A 14321-nucleotide genomic window follows, 5' to 3' on the forward strand; every position below is an offset into this window, starting at 1 on the left:
CCTTAACTGATTTATAACAGATTTTTGAATAAATAGAATGTAAATGAATTATCATGTACAAAATAACATTTGAATTTGAGATGCGCGCTCGGTGACAAAGTCAGGTAATAGTAAAAATAAAATAATCAAGAATAATAAATTTATATTATTTATATTAATAATAAATTTATTTTTATTTTTAAAATATAATATATTTAGTTTATTTATATTAAAAATATTTTTATTTTTATTTTTAAAATATAATATCAATTTTCGGCTTACTATATAGTCAAGAATATAATAGTAAAAATAAAATAAAATAAAAATTACACAATAAAAAAATAAGCATGTCGAAATTGTAAAAGGAAGTCAACTATTATGTGATCACTTAAGTTATAGTTATGTATGAATCAAATTTCTACGTTAATTGTGAAATACTAACTAGGCAACCCAAGAGGGGGGGTGAATTGGGATTTAAAAATTAAGCTAAATAAACCACACAACAATCCAATCTAATGCCTTAATAAATTCGAAAACAATAAATTCAATGAAAGCACAATAATAAATGAGCAAGGGAAGAGAAAGCAAACTCAAGGATTTTTACGTGGTTCGGCAATCCCCGCCTACGTCCACGCCTCCAAGCTCACCGGGCTTGAGGATTTCACTAAGCTGGCCTCCCAAGGCTTCAAACGCTTACACTTGACTTCCAAGGTGTCAATGGACCTTTACAACAAGAGATTATCCCCAATCTCTTAACCCAAGTGTATCCCAACACTTACAATCACTCAAAGTAAAAGATTACAAATTGTTTTTCTCTCACACAATATTTAAGATTACAAATCAATGCCCAATGTGTGAATAGATGAAGAGAAAATGTGTTTAAAGCTCTATGAAGATTGTATTCTCGAATATAAGCTCAATGGTTGTGTTGTAATCAAACTTTGTTTGGATTTGAATGAGCTTATTTATAGTTGCAGCTGAAAACTAGCCGTTATAGACTGTCTGCACACTGTCGGATCGCCGTTAACTAGATATCGGATCGCCGTTTGACTGGTCAATATGACCGTTGGGGCTGATTTTCAAATTGTCGGATCGCCGTTATCTAGATGTCGGATCGCCGTTAGTGTCCAGAGACTAATCTTCAATTCTGTTAGATGTCGGCGAGCCGTTATCACGAAGTCGGATCGCCGTTAGTGTCCAGAGGCTGATCTTCAATTCTGCTCGATGTCGGCGAGCCGTTAACAAAATGTCGGATCGCCGTTTTCTACAGTGACTGCTACAGTGACTACTACAGTGCACTATTTTGTAAAATAACAGTTTGACCCTCAAACTTTATATAACTGTACTATGGCCCAAAACGGTATGAAACTTTGCAAATAAGTCCAATTTCAGAATTTCTAAATAATACTTTGTTAATCCCAAAACTTTCTAAAATTATGGTATAGCCAAAAATGCTATGACACTTTTCAAATAAGTCCTTTACCAAAATTTCAAGCAATACTTCTTTATTTCAAAGTTTTCAAAATTCTTTCAATTAAACCATAAACTTTGAAAAACAACCAATTTCATAAAATCATTTTTCCATTAAATATGAAACATTTATAATGTGAAAATAATGATTTATTTAAAAAGAATAAAAACAATCAATTTCATAAAATCATTTTTCCATTAAATATAAAACCTTTAAAATGTGAAAATAATGATTTATTTAAGATGTATAAAAAATAATTTGATCTTAAAAGATTAATCATTCTTAATCTTGTTTGTTATCATCAAAATCAATATTATGGAAACATATATGTTAACAAATTGATCTTACACAATTTTATGTTATCCTTTCTTTAAAGAAAAGAAAATATCATACTGTAAATTTCAAAATATATCAGAAAATATAATTTTTCATATCTTAACGGGAGAGTATGCCTGAGCAAATCTTAAATAGTGAGGATTTTTGTAAGTAAATGAATTCCAATGGAGTACTTTGCTTTAAGAGAACTTAAGCTAATCAGGCAAATATATTTGTTTTGAGGAAAAGCAGAGGATTTTTACCAGTAAATGCCTCTTAAATTGAAAGAAAATAAAAGGATTCAAGAGCCTACCTTTCTTCACGAGTCCTGCAGCGGAATGATCGAATGTTGGATCACGTTAATAGCCGGAAGGAAATCACAAGTGGAAAACCTCCTTTTGATTACAACATAAATGCCTTCTTTCTTCAATGGATTGTTCAATGTTCTTTTTTTTTTTTTCAGCATATGGATAAGAGAAGAAGTTGAAGAAGCAATTTTTTTTTTTTTTTGTTGCGTTGTTGGGGGAAAAAAATGTGTACTCACATTGAGTTCCAACTCAACAAGTACCAAAAAAACTGTACATAAATAATCAAAATCGGCAAAGAAGAGAACATAATCTCCTCTAATATTGACTAAATGAGTGATTAGAAACACTTGATCTATCACATCCAAAAAAAAGAAAAAGAAAAAAGAAACACTTAATACATAATAATGCAAGACAAACATTCATGGGAAGGAATGTTCGGATACAAAACTGCGAGAAAACTTAATGCTTTGAGCGCGTTGGACGCACTGAAAGATGATTAAAATTTACTTTGCCAAAGATAATTCCTCTTTATAAAGATAATTTCAATTTTGTTTGTTTCAAAGAAATCAACGAGAGCATTTCATGCTTTCTAATTAATTCCTCCAATAAATTTAATAATATATACATTGTAAAATAATTTCAATACTTAGAAAATATTTTAATATTTTACAATCTATTAGATATATTTTATTATATAAGATAAAATTTTATAATAAATAGAATCACAATATTAAAACAAGTGTATTAAAATTTAAATTATTTTGAAAATTATGTAAAATAATAATAACATTAGTATGTGAGATTTTTTTATTGTAAAATATATTTAATGCAAATATTTATTTAAAATATCTAAAATAAATAAAAATATGTATTATTAAATAAATATAACAATTTATATATTTAAATTTATTAAAATATTAAGTTATTTTAATATTCTTAGTCTATTGCGTAGATTACATTATTTCTGTAATATTTCTATTTATTAAAAATTTTAAATTTAATTTTTTAAATGACATAATGGTCAAAAATGGGTCTTGGTGTCCCTTTTTTAAAAGTTGTGGGTGTTGGTGACAATTTCTTTAAATCTAGGGGTTTACATATCCTTTTTCCTTAAAAGAAAGAATAATTAAAAAAAAAGTCTTATGAGAATATTAGAGGGGTGGCAATAATCCAACTCCGTGAAACAGACTCAACAAGAAAATAATAAAAGACATTTTTTAAATTAACTCACGCATTCATTAAAGATCAAGGCAAGAACCTAAGTCTTAGAAAAGCTTAGCTGTGAAGCTAGACCTCAACTTCGATAAGAAAATAAGATTAAAAATTAGATGAGTGATTAAAAAGGGACATTTTTGAAATTAAAAATAAGAATAATTGGAAAAAAAAAGGTTTTATAAAAAGATTAAAGGGGTGTCAATAATCTAGCATGAAAAGAATCAACACGGCTCAACAAAAGTCAGAAAACCTAAATTCAATAAGCATAGTTAAATTCAACGAACCTATGAAGCCCCAAAAAAATTCCAACATCAAAATAAAAGGGATCACAAATGTTCACACTGAAGACAACCATGAACAATATTTTTTTGCCAAAAATCTTTTTGGCCAAATATGTGATATGATCTTTGTATAAAAAATAGAGGATTAATTTCCCTCTTTCTTTAATTTTCAACTCATGAGAAATCACAAAATTCAATGCTTCAATTTAGTTGAGCAACACATTCTGATTCCGACCAACTTTTTGATCCAAATCGAGTATTTCTAGCAATTTAACATGAAAATAAATTGCCAAAGTAGATACAATAAATGGACAAATAAAAAGTAAATGAAATACCATATGCAAATTTAAAGAACATAAATTGAAATTGGGATGCGTACTCTCACTGTTATACCAGGCCTTACCCTTCATTTGAGTTGTTTAAATCTTTTAGGTGGTTGTTCGTCATCATCATCACAGTGTGAAAATTGGCTGCATCTAGAAGCTTTGAATAAACAAGAATGGTTGGCACTTGGCTTTGAAATTCTAGATGTCGTAATGTTTGGTAAAAAAAAAGAAAAATTCAAAACTAAAAATTCAAAGTTTGAAATTTTTGAGTTGTATGGCTTGAAGTTTATGGCCACTTGTTTGACATTTGAGGCAAAGTTTTGCCTATAAATACAAGCTCTCAATCTAGAGTTTGTATCCAATTCCATCGAGAGAGAAGCATTGCTTTCTTTTAGTGTTGAGAGTTTTAAGAGTTTAATAAACTCTTGAGTGTCTAGTGAGTGAGAGATTGGGTGTATTGGGGTTTTGGGTAGTGAGCTAAAATATTACAATACTTGTAATCCTTATTTCACTAGTGAAATATTTTTCCTTCTGTTTTCGCCCGTGGACGTAGGCTAAAAGCCGAACAACGTAATTTCTGGTGTCCTCTATTGTGCTTGTTCTTTATTTTCTTTCCAATTTCATTTTAGCTGCGGTCCTACTTCACCCACCAATCTCCTAACAGTGGTATCAGAGCTATTGGTTGTATTTTTTGGAGTCAAGTACTGTTCACGTATACTGCACTATTCACGTATACGGTACTATTCACGTGAAACGGTGGAGGCAATCCAAGAATTTTTCGGTGTAAAGCAGGGAATAGTGGTGTGAGTAAAGCAACTATGTGGTTTTGTACATGTTTAGGAAAGTTCTGTCACAAAGGCGATAAGAGCTTAAGGAGTCTGGGTTTTAAGTGGGACCATTGTGACCTCTCCAGTCTTTCCTGGGAACTTTCCTAGTGTGCATTCTCACACATACTCACAACTATTCAAGGTAGTACACAAACTTGTGTGCAATATTTATCAACTAAATGGCGGCAAAGTATGAAATTCAGAAGTTTAACAGAAATAATTTTTCGTTGTGGAAAATGAAGATGAAAGCTGTATTGAGGAAAAATAATTGCTTGGTAGCAATTGGAGAAAGGCCCATGGAGATAATTGATGACAAGTGGAACGAGATAGATGGCAATGCCATTTCTGATCTTCACTTGGCACTTACAGATGGAGTGTTATCCAGTGTGGCAGAGAAAAATACAGCGAAGGAAATATGAGATACTCTCACAAAATTATACGAGGCCAAGTCACTACACAACAAAATCTTCTTGAAGAGAAAACTCTATACTCTTCGAATGGCGGAATCTACAATGGTGACCGACCACATTAACACCTTGAAGACTCTATTTTCACAACTCACAATGTTGGGTCATAATATAGATGAAAATGAACGTGCAGAGCTTCGACTTCAAAGTCTACCAGATTCGTATGATCAACTCATCATCAACCTGACGAACAACAATCCAGTAGAGAGTCTAGTTTTCGACGATATTGCAGCCTCTGTATTAAATGAGGAGAGTGTTGTGCAAATTTTAATGTACTCGCAAGCGCACGAATCTATTGTAGTATAGATCAATGGTGACGAGTGTCGATCCCACGAAGAGGTGGATTTTAATTATATGTATAATTAATTTTGTAAATGGATGGTTGAAATTGTGGTGGAAGTGATTTAAATTATCCTAAAATTGGAATTGAGATTCTAAAATTGGAATTGCAATGGCGAGAATAAATTGAAGCGAAATCTATTGAAATGACATACTTGGGTATCTGGATCCGTATTAACATGCATCATGGGCTAAATAATCCGTATTAATGCCAATTAAATCATGAGGGGGGAATCCACACCTCATGAACCACGCTCTAATCACTATGGTGCTAAGGGCTTATCGTGCCAAATAATAATAACCTTGTACTAGAGGGCCGGTGAAACCAAGGCGGTACTAGACAAGATTAGTATTATTTGTCGACGAGAAGTCAAAACATCCACAAAAACTAGAGGGGAAGAGAAAATAAATTTACCAAATTAAGCCCATGACACATGTTGAGACTTCACCTTCAACCCAAGCTTGAAAGAAAATTAGCCACTCATAATTGAACTAGGGGTAAAATGGGAATTTATTAAAATACGTAGAAAATACAAGATGGAGAAGGAATTACAGAAAATGGATCCCAAAAATGGATTCAGAGATATCAAATTAGGGGGGGAGGCCCCCTTTTTATAGATACATGGAGTAAATTATGGCCATCGGATTAAAAATAGTTTGGACGCTCAGGATTGCGCCACGTCATCAGTCAACAGTCCACGGTTTGACCACGCGGATGAACAGTAACACGGTTTTACCCGAATGAACAGTAACGTGGTTTGGTTGAAAATAATCCTGTGTGATGCATGCACCGTACGCGAGATTTTTCGTCCACTGATATGCTGCCACTTCACCATCAACAGTACATAAGAATTTTAGTCCAACAGGATCGTGACACCTCATCAGTCAATGCCACATCATCGATCAATGCCACGTCATCGATCCGTCTATGTGAACAGTGCTGTGAACAGTAACGTATACAGTACCGTATACGTGAATAGTACCGTACATGTGAATAGTGCCATTTTTCCTTTTATGCTCCTCCTAAGGTTTTCGACCGTCCTGAGTTCAAAAGTAATGTCCGTTTTGCCGTCTGATCTCTCCTTTATTGTGAAATGACTATAATGCCCCTAAAATACATAAATTATTTAATTAAAATAAAACACACGTAATTAAATCACAAGAATATTAAAAACATAAAAGTAAGGGTTGTTAGTAAGACTTGAAATGTAAAATGACGGTTTTCTCCTTTATAAATATGCATTTTCTAACACTCAACACACCCCCCAACCAGCTTATTGCTAGTCCCTAGCAAATAAAGCGAAAACAAAATTCAAATTCAAAATGATTTTTTTTTTGAAACACTCGTATTTATTCAATCAGATGAATGATAGCAATCAAATAAAAGTATAAGCATTATCTCCAGTCTAAAGAAATATCACACCCATATTAACTATCCACATGAATCAGCCCAGTAGACTTTGTTATAGTTACTTTCAAGAATGACATGTCAAACCCCAAAATCTCACTGGAAGTAGTGACACTCTCACAAATAAATTAAACCCAATAAAAATAGTCACTCCAATGAATGGTAATTGAGAGAGAAAATAATAAAGAAGTGATATCACATGCTCTCACCAAGATGAAATAAATATGCCCTTAGCTTAGAAATAATACGATCTCAAGTCAAATAAAAATGCTAGTCAACCCAATTTATTTATCTTTTTTTTCTTTTATTTATTTATTTATTTTTATTATGCACCACTACATCTTTTTAGCCCATATAACTAGCTTCTACTTCAAATTATAGTTCCCTAAAATTAGGAAGGACTTTTATTAGGATGTAACGTAGGCTAGGGACATGGTTAACAAAGAAGGGAAATAAGGAAAACAAAGTATATGTTTGAGAAAAATGCAGAGGATTTTTTTTTTTTGGGAGTTACAAGGTGGATTTCACCTATTATTGTTATTTTTATTCTTTTGAAACAACAATTTTTTTTCTTCTTTTTTTTTTTTAGCAACAACAATTTTTTTTTTTTTAACTAGGCATAACTTCACTGTACAAAATGTTTATTTACATTTTTCTCAAACATAAATAGGTGATGGAACTTATAAGACATCGGGTAATACTCCAAATTGGAGTGGGTCAAGATGATGAGTTGACAAAGAAAATGTTTTTTTATTTTTTATTTATTTTTTTAAGGCTCAAAAGGGGTAACTATGGATATTTAATAAAAGGGATGGCTAGAAAGGCTCAAACGGATCAAAAATGGCCTTTCCATCGTCTTTTAGGGCTCTAAATAATCATTCATATCTACTAGTTAGGATGGGCCTCCCAATGTAGCAACATATTTTTTTTCTTTTTTTTAATTTTACCATTTTTTTTAAGGGTTAACTCAAAAGAAATCTAGAGATCGAGTATAAAATAATAAACTGCTAAGCTGTATAGAGAATGGGCAAAAGGGTTACTCTCCAAGAAAATGATAGGCTCAACAACTCACTTGGTACTTATTTATGACATGTTCATTCCTTCAAACAACTCACATTTGTCTCCGACATCAACATGTAGAGTAGCAAACATAACTTAACATCACTTAAGACCAAAGATAATACAAATACTAAAATTTGAAATTAATCATGTCATCCAATGTTAAAACAAATCACACAAATTTTTTTTTTAAACAACATTCTACCCCCCAACCTGTTCTAAACATGAAAGAAAAATATGCATGCAGAAATGTGAAAATGATGCATAAAAACTAATTAGAAAAGTTACACGTAAAATGATAGAAAACGAAAATGGTTTTTTTGTTTTTAAGAAGATGCGTTTCTAGAGGCACTACACTCCATATTCAGTCATCTTTGACTCACAAGTTGGAAAATGTATATTTATAGAGGAGAAATTAAAAAAAAAATAAAAATAAACATAAAAACATAATAAAGAAAAAGAAAATGTCTGAATTTTTTTTTTAGTTTTTTTATTTTTTTTTAAACGATGAAGATGCGTTTCTAGAGTCACTACCCTCCATATTCAGCCATCTTCAACACAAAAAGTTAGCAATAGTTAGTTTCTACAACAAAAAATTAGTAAAAACTTAACCAAAATTTCACAATTGTCAACTATTCCCTCCCCCCAACCAGAACGAAACATTGTCCTCAATGTTTGAAAGGAAAGAAGTAGAGTTTAGAAGACATCACCTAGGTGGTGCAACACAGAAGAAAATATTTACAAGCGGAGAGTTAAATCTAATTTGTACTTCTTACTGTGGCTTTTGTTACCATCATTATTTGGTTCCTCCAACACAAAGGTCCAGGGGTCTGGCTCCGGTCTATAAGCTTGTAACAGATCAAGTAGCTCATTAGCAGTGTGAGCACAAATAAAGAGTTTTTTTGCATTAGAGGGAATGAAATAGTTTTTTATTGCATGGTTAAGAAATGCAATAAAGCCATCATAAAAGTTATTGACATTTAACAAACCGATGGGTTTCTGGTGGATGTGCAGATGAGCCCAAGATGCTAGTGTGATAAGTGCCTCTAGTGTTGCAAGATCTCCTGGAAGGAAAATAAAAGCATCAGCATGATTAAGCATTTCAATTATTCTTTCTTGCATACCTGAGACGACTAACTCTTCTCCAGTTGATGAGTCAGATGAACTGCCCAATGGTTTTAGGACTCTTGGGATGATGCCTAACACTTGACTTCCTCTGATAAAAGCTGCTTCTGAGACCATTTTTGATAACCCTCGGTTACCTCCTCCATACACCAAGTGTAATTTTCTTGCTGCTATGCTTCGACCAAGATCTATGGCTGCCTCAACGAACTCTTTATGTTTGCCATAGGTAAATCCAGAAAGCACACAAATGTTCTTGAATTGTCTATTGGGAGTAGCTGCCATTGCGATACTTCTCAAAAACAATTTGTGAGTGCTTAACAAAAGAAATCACATTTAAGAGTCTTGGTGATAATGGGTCATAGTTGTGTATGAGGTAATATGTCAGTGTCAAATAACGCGTAAAGCACGTGGCTCGCGAGTAAAAAAGGAAACAGTAAAAAAGGAAAAAGCAAACAGTAATAAGGAAAAAACAAACAGTAATAAAATTATTAAAGACAATAATGCAAATAATAAAATAATAGTGAAATAACAGTAAAGTAAAAGGATATTTACAGGTAGTTGCGACTGTGGCTCACATCTTCCTCTGGTTTTACGTCCAGAAACGGCTTGAACGCCCTCTATGGGTCGAGGATAGGCTTCCTATCCAGTTTTCTTATAAACTGGCAAACAAGGTCGTTTATAGTCAGATTCCCGAGACTATATCGTGCATGCTCTTTCTGGAATAATGGCCATAACTGGAGAATCGCTCCTTGCATATATCCACTGGGATGCGTTTCAAGAGACAAAAGGATATCATCCAATGACTCCTTATTCAAGCCATCCCTAATGAATTGAATCTTATCTTCCCTGTTATCAGACACCATTACTAAAGAACATGGGTTTTTATTGCAACTCATTCTGGCACACTTATGACAAGCAACAGAAATTCGTCGAGATCGTCGTTTTCTTGCATAATTTCCTTTACCACAACCAGGCATGTATGCAATAAATTTTGGAGGTAACTCACCTGCCGATCGTACTTTAGCCTCCATTAACCAACAGATGTCAGCAGGTATGTTATTTCTCATGAGCAATCGCATGCGTTCGGACCGAGCTTTATAGATCGTAAGAAGGGCATTCTGAGGAAGTGAAGGAAATCGCTTGTGAAGCTTCGCTAGAGTCTCGTTTCTGTCCATATCTTCGCTTCAGAATATCAGTTATTATGGGAAACTGAAGTAACCGACTTGATTGTCACGGAGTACCGTTATCCGCCACTTCACCGGGGTAACAAACTAAAGCACACAAACAGAAAAACAAATTAAAATATACAAAGAAAATTAAAATCGTCCTCTTATTGAATTTACCTCAAGCTCCAACTGGATGTCGTAAACACTTCTCTCAATGTCTCGGAGTTGGCGTTCTCAACCCTCAACATAGGCTACTAACTCTGGTGGTTGTAGAGCCCAAATGCGATGTGTTTTACAAAATTGAATCTGCCTTTTGAGATGATTTTTGACACGTTGAAGTGGTTTAAGAATGTTCAGGAGGAACGGTCTAAGTAATGTACTCATGATTAAAAATGATAAAAGAAAACTTAATAGTTAAACAAACACATTTATGCAAAAATAATTTCAATTAGCAGAAGAATAATATAAAGAAAGAAAAAAAATCAAATCAACGAAAAGAGAAAAAAAAAATCAATTCAAATCTGGTGGGTCACTCAAATTTATTTCGGTATCTTCTCCATGTGGTTGGTACTCTAGATATGGCTTTAATCTTTGACCATTAACTTTAAACGTGACACCGTTCTTTAGGTCCTTAATTTCAATTGCCCCATGTGGAAAAACAGTATGAACAATAAAGGGACCAGACCGTCGAGAGCGTAACTTACCTGGGAATAGGTGCAAGCGAGAATTGAATAAAAGCACTTTCTGACCTGGAGTGAACAATTTTCTTATAATTTGCTTATCATGGAAGACTTTCATTCGTTGCTTGTAAATCTTGGCATTTTCGTATGCATCATTGCGAATTTCTTCAAGTTCTGCCAGCTGTAATCTTCTTTCTGAGCTGGCTTGCTGCATGTCAAAATTGAATTTCTTGATGGCCCAATATGCACGATGCTCGAGTTCCACAGGTAGGTGGCAAGCTTTTCTATACACTAGCCTGTAGGGTGACATCCCAATCGGGGTCTTGAAAGCCGTTCTATATGCCCATAATGCATCATCAAGTCTTAATGACCAATCTTTCCTGTCTGGCCTCACCGTTTTTTCTAATATGTACTTTATTTCTCGATTGGAGATCTCAACTCGGCCATTGGTTTGCGGATGATACGGGGTCGCCACTTTGTGTGTGATTGAATACTTTGTCAAAAGTGCTTTGAATGTTTTGTTACAAAAGTGGGCACCACCATCACTGATTATTGCTTGAGGGAATCCAAAGCGTGAAACAATGTTGCTTTTCAAAAATGCTATCACCACCTTGTGATCATTGGTTGTGCGTGGAATTGCTTCTACCCATTTCGATACATAGTCAACAGCAACCAATATGTATTGATGGCCAAAAGAAGGGGGAAAGGGTCCCATGAAGTCGATACCCCATACATCAAAAATCTCAACCACTAAAATTGGATTTAGTGGCATCATGTTCCTTCGTGTAATGCTCCCCATTCGTTGACACCTATCACATGAAGAACAGAAAGTGTAAGCGTCTCGAAATATAGATGGCCAATAGAAACCACATTGTAAAACTTTAGTCGCTGTTTTCTTAGCACTGAAATGGCCTCCACAAGCTTGTTCATGGCAGAATGAAAGGATATTCTGAATTTCACTTTCTGGGGCACATCGTCTAACAATTTGGTCTGCACAATACTTGAACAAATACGGGTCATCCCAAAAGAAATTCTTTATCTCTGCAAAGAATTTTGCCTTGTCTTGCTTGGTCCAATGCTCAGGAAGTTTACCTGTAACACGATAATTAACTATATCAGCATACCAAGGTAATACTTCCACACTCATTAATTGTTCATCTGGAAATGACTCATTTAATGGTAATGGCTCTGTAATTGTGTCAAAATGGAGACGAGAGAGGTGGTCCACCACAACATTTTCTGTCCCTTTCTTATCTTTGAATTCCAAGTCAAATTCCTGCAAAAGTAACACCCAACGAATTAGTCTAGCTTTTGCATCTTTCTTTGTGATAAGATATTTAAGAGCAGCATGATCTGTGAATATAATTATTTTACAACCAATGAGATAAGATCGAAATTTTTCTAATGCAAACACTACTGCTAGCATTTCTTTTTCAGTAGTTGAATAGTTCAACTGTGCATCATTCAATGTCATACTAGCATAATAAATAACATGAGGAATTCGATCAACTCTTTGTCATAATACTGCTCCTACTGCATAATCAGATGCATCACACATTAGCTCAAATGGTAAGCTCCAGTTTGGGGCCTGAATGATGGGTGATGATGTCAACAATTACTTTAGTTTTTCAAATGCCACAAGACATGAATCATTAAAGATAAAAGGTACATCCTTAGCAAGTAAATTGCATAAGTGTCTAGAAACTTTACTAAAATCTTTAATGAAACGTCTATAGAAACCAGCATGCCCAAGGAAAGATCTTACTTCTCTGACTGTTTTGGGTAGAGGAAGATTATAAATGAGATCCACCTTGGCTTTGTCAACCTCAATACCTTTGCTCGAAATGATGTGACCGAGAACAATACCTTGTTTTACCATAAAATGACACTTCTCCCAATTTAAGACCAAGTTCTTCTCGATACATCTCTATAGAACTAGTGTTAGATGATGTAAACATTGATCAAATGAGTCACCAAAGACAGAAAAATCATCCATAAAGACTTCAAGGAATCGTTCAACCATATCAGAAAAAATGCTCAACATGCATCGTTGAAATGTAGCAGGTGCATTACATAATCCAAATGGCATTCTCCTATATGCAAATGTGCCAAAAGGGCAAGTGAAAGTAGTCTTCTCTTGATCTTTTGGTGCTATGGGGATCAGATTGTATCTTGAGTAGCCATCTAGAAAGCAATAAAATTCATGGCCTGCTAATCTATCAAGTATTTGATCAATAAATGGTAAAGGAAAATGGTCTTTACGTGTGACAGAATTCAACTTTCTATAATCAATGCATACACGCCATCCTGTAGTTACTCTAGTGGGTATCAATTCATTATCGGCATTGGTAACTACTGTGACTCCTGACGTTTTGGGGACAACTTGTACAGGACTGACCCATGAACTATCAGAAATTGGGTAAATGATACCTGCATCTAATAGCTTAAGGACTTCTGTTCTAACAACTTCTTTCATATTAGGATTTAACCGACGTTGCATTTCCCTAGTAGATTTAGCATTTTCATCAAGGTGAATGTAATGCATGTAGTCTACTGGATTTATACCTTTTATGTCTGCTATGGTCCATCCTAATGCTCCTTTGTGCACTTTTAAAACATCCAACAACTTACCTTTTTGTTTGTCATTTAGGGATGATGAGATGATTACCGGTGGAGTATTTTCTTCTCCTAAAAATGCATATTCCAGAGTGTTGGGTAATGGTTTGAGCTCGAGTTTCAGTGGTGATTCTGATGATGGGATGAGTTTCTTCTTTGATGGTGCTAGTTGCTCAACTCTTGACTTCCATTTATTAGTGTCCATAGATGGTGCTGAGTCAAGCAAGGCGTTGACCTCATCGACCGATCTGTCAATATCAAAATCCAAACCAAAGTGAGTTAAACATGTTTGTAAAGGATCATCACTAAGGTTTGAAACAAAAGTATTATTAACTAATGCTTCAATTAAATCCACATCAACAATTCCATCATCTGCACTGTGAGGTTGTTTGGCAATGTTGAAGATGTTTAGCTCCATAGTCATGTTGCCGAAGGACAACTGCATATTTCCGGTCCTGCATTGAATGTGAGCATCCGCAATTGCCAAGAAAGGTCGGCCTAGAATAATGGGGATGTGCTTCCTTGAATCCTGTATTGGTTGAGTGTCAATTACAATGAAATCAACAGGAAAATAGAACTTGTCTACCTGGATAAGCACGTCCTCCACAATACCACGAGGTATTTTTGTGGACTGATCTGCAAGCTGTAACACCACTGGAGTTGGGTGTAATTCTCCCAGTCCAAGTTTCACGAATACTGAATAAGGCAACAAATTTACACTAGCTCCTAAATCCAACAA

At 34.3% G+C, this 14321-nt stretch overlaps 2 protein-coding genes across 9 annotated transcripts in view; both read right to left on the reverse strand.

The window, feature by feature from the left end:
- LOC102621470 (uncharacterized) overlaps nucleotides 1–2192 on the reverse strand; it is a 68715-nt gene extending 66523 nt beyond the window's left edge. The window contains exon 1 of the mRNA XM_052437826.1: nucleotides 2079–2192. The gene's annotated coding sequence lies outside the window, so the exon portion shown is untranslated. The remainder of the gene's footprint in view (nucleotides 1–2078) is intronic.
- The window catches only part of LOC107175105 (TMV resistance protein N-like), an 81207-nt gene that overhangs the window by 45896 nt on the left and 20990 nt on the right, over nucleotides 1–14321 (reverse strand). The window lies entirely within an intron of this gene.

The sequence above is a fragment of the Citrus sinensis genome, chromosome 3 (assembly GCF_022201045.2).
Source record: "Citrus sinensis cultivar Valencia sweet orange chromosome 3, DVS_A1.0, whole genome shotgun sequence".
Taxonomy (NCBI): Eukaryota; Viridiplantae; Streptophyta; class Magnoliopsida; order Sapindales; family Rutaceae; genus Citrus; species Citrus sinensis.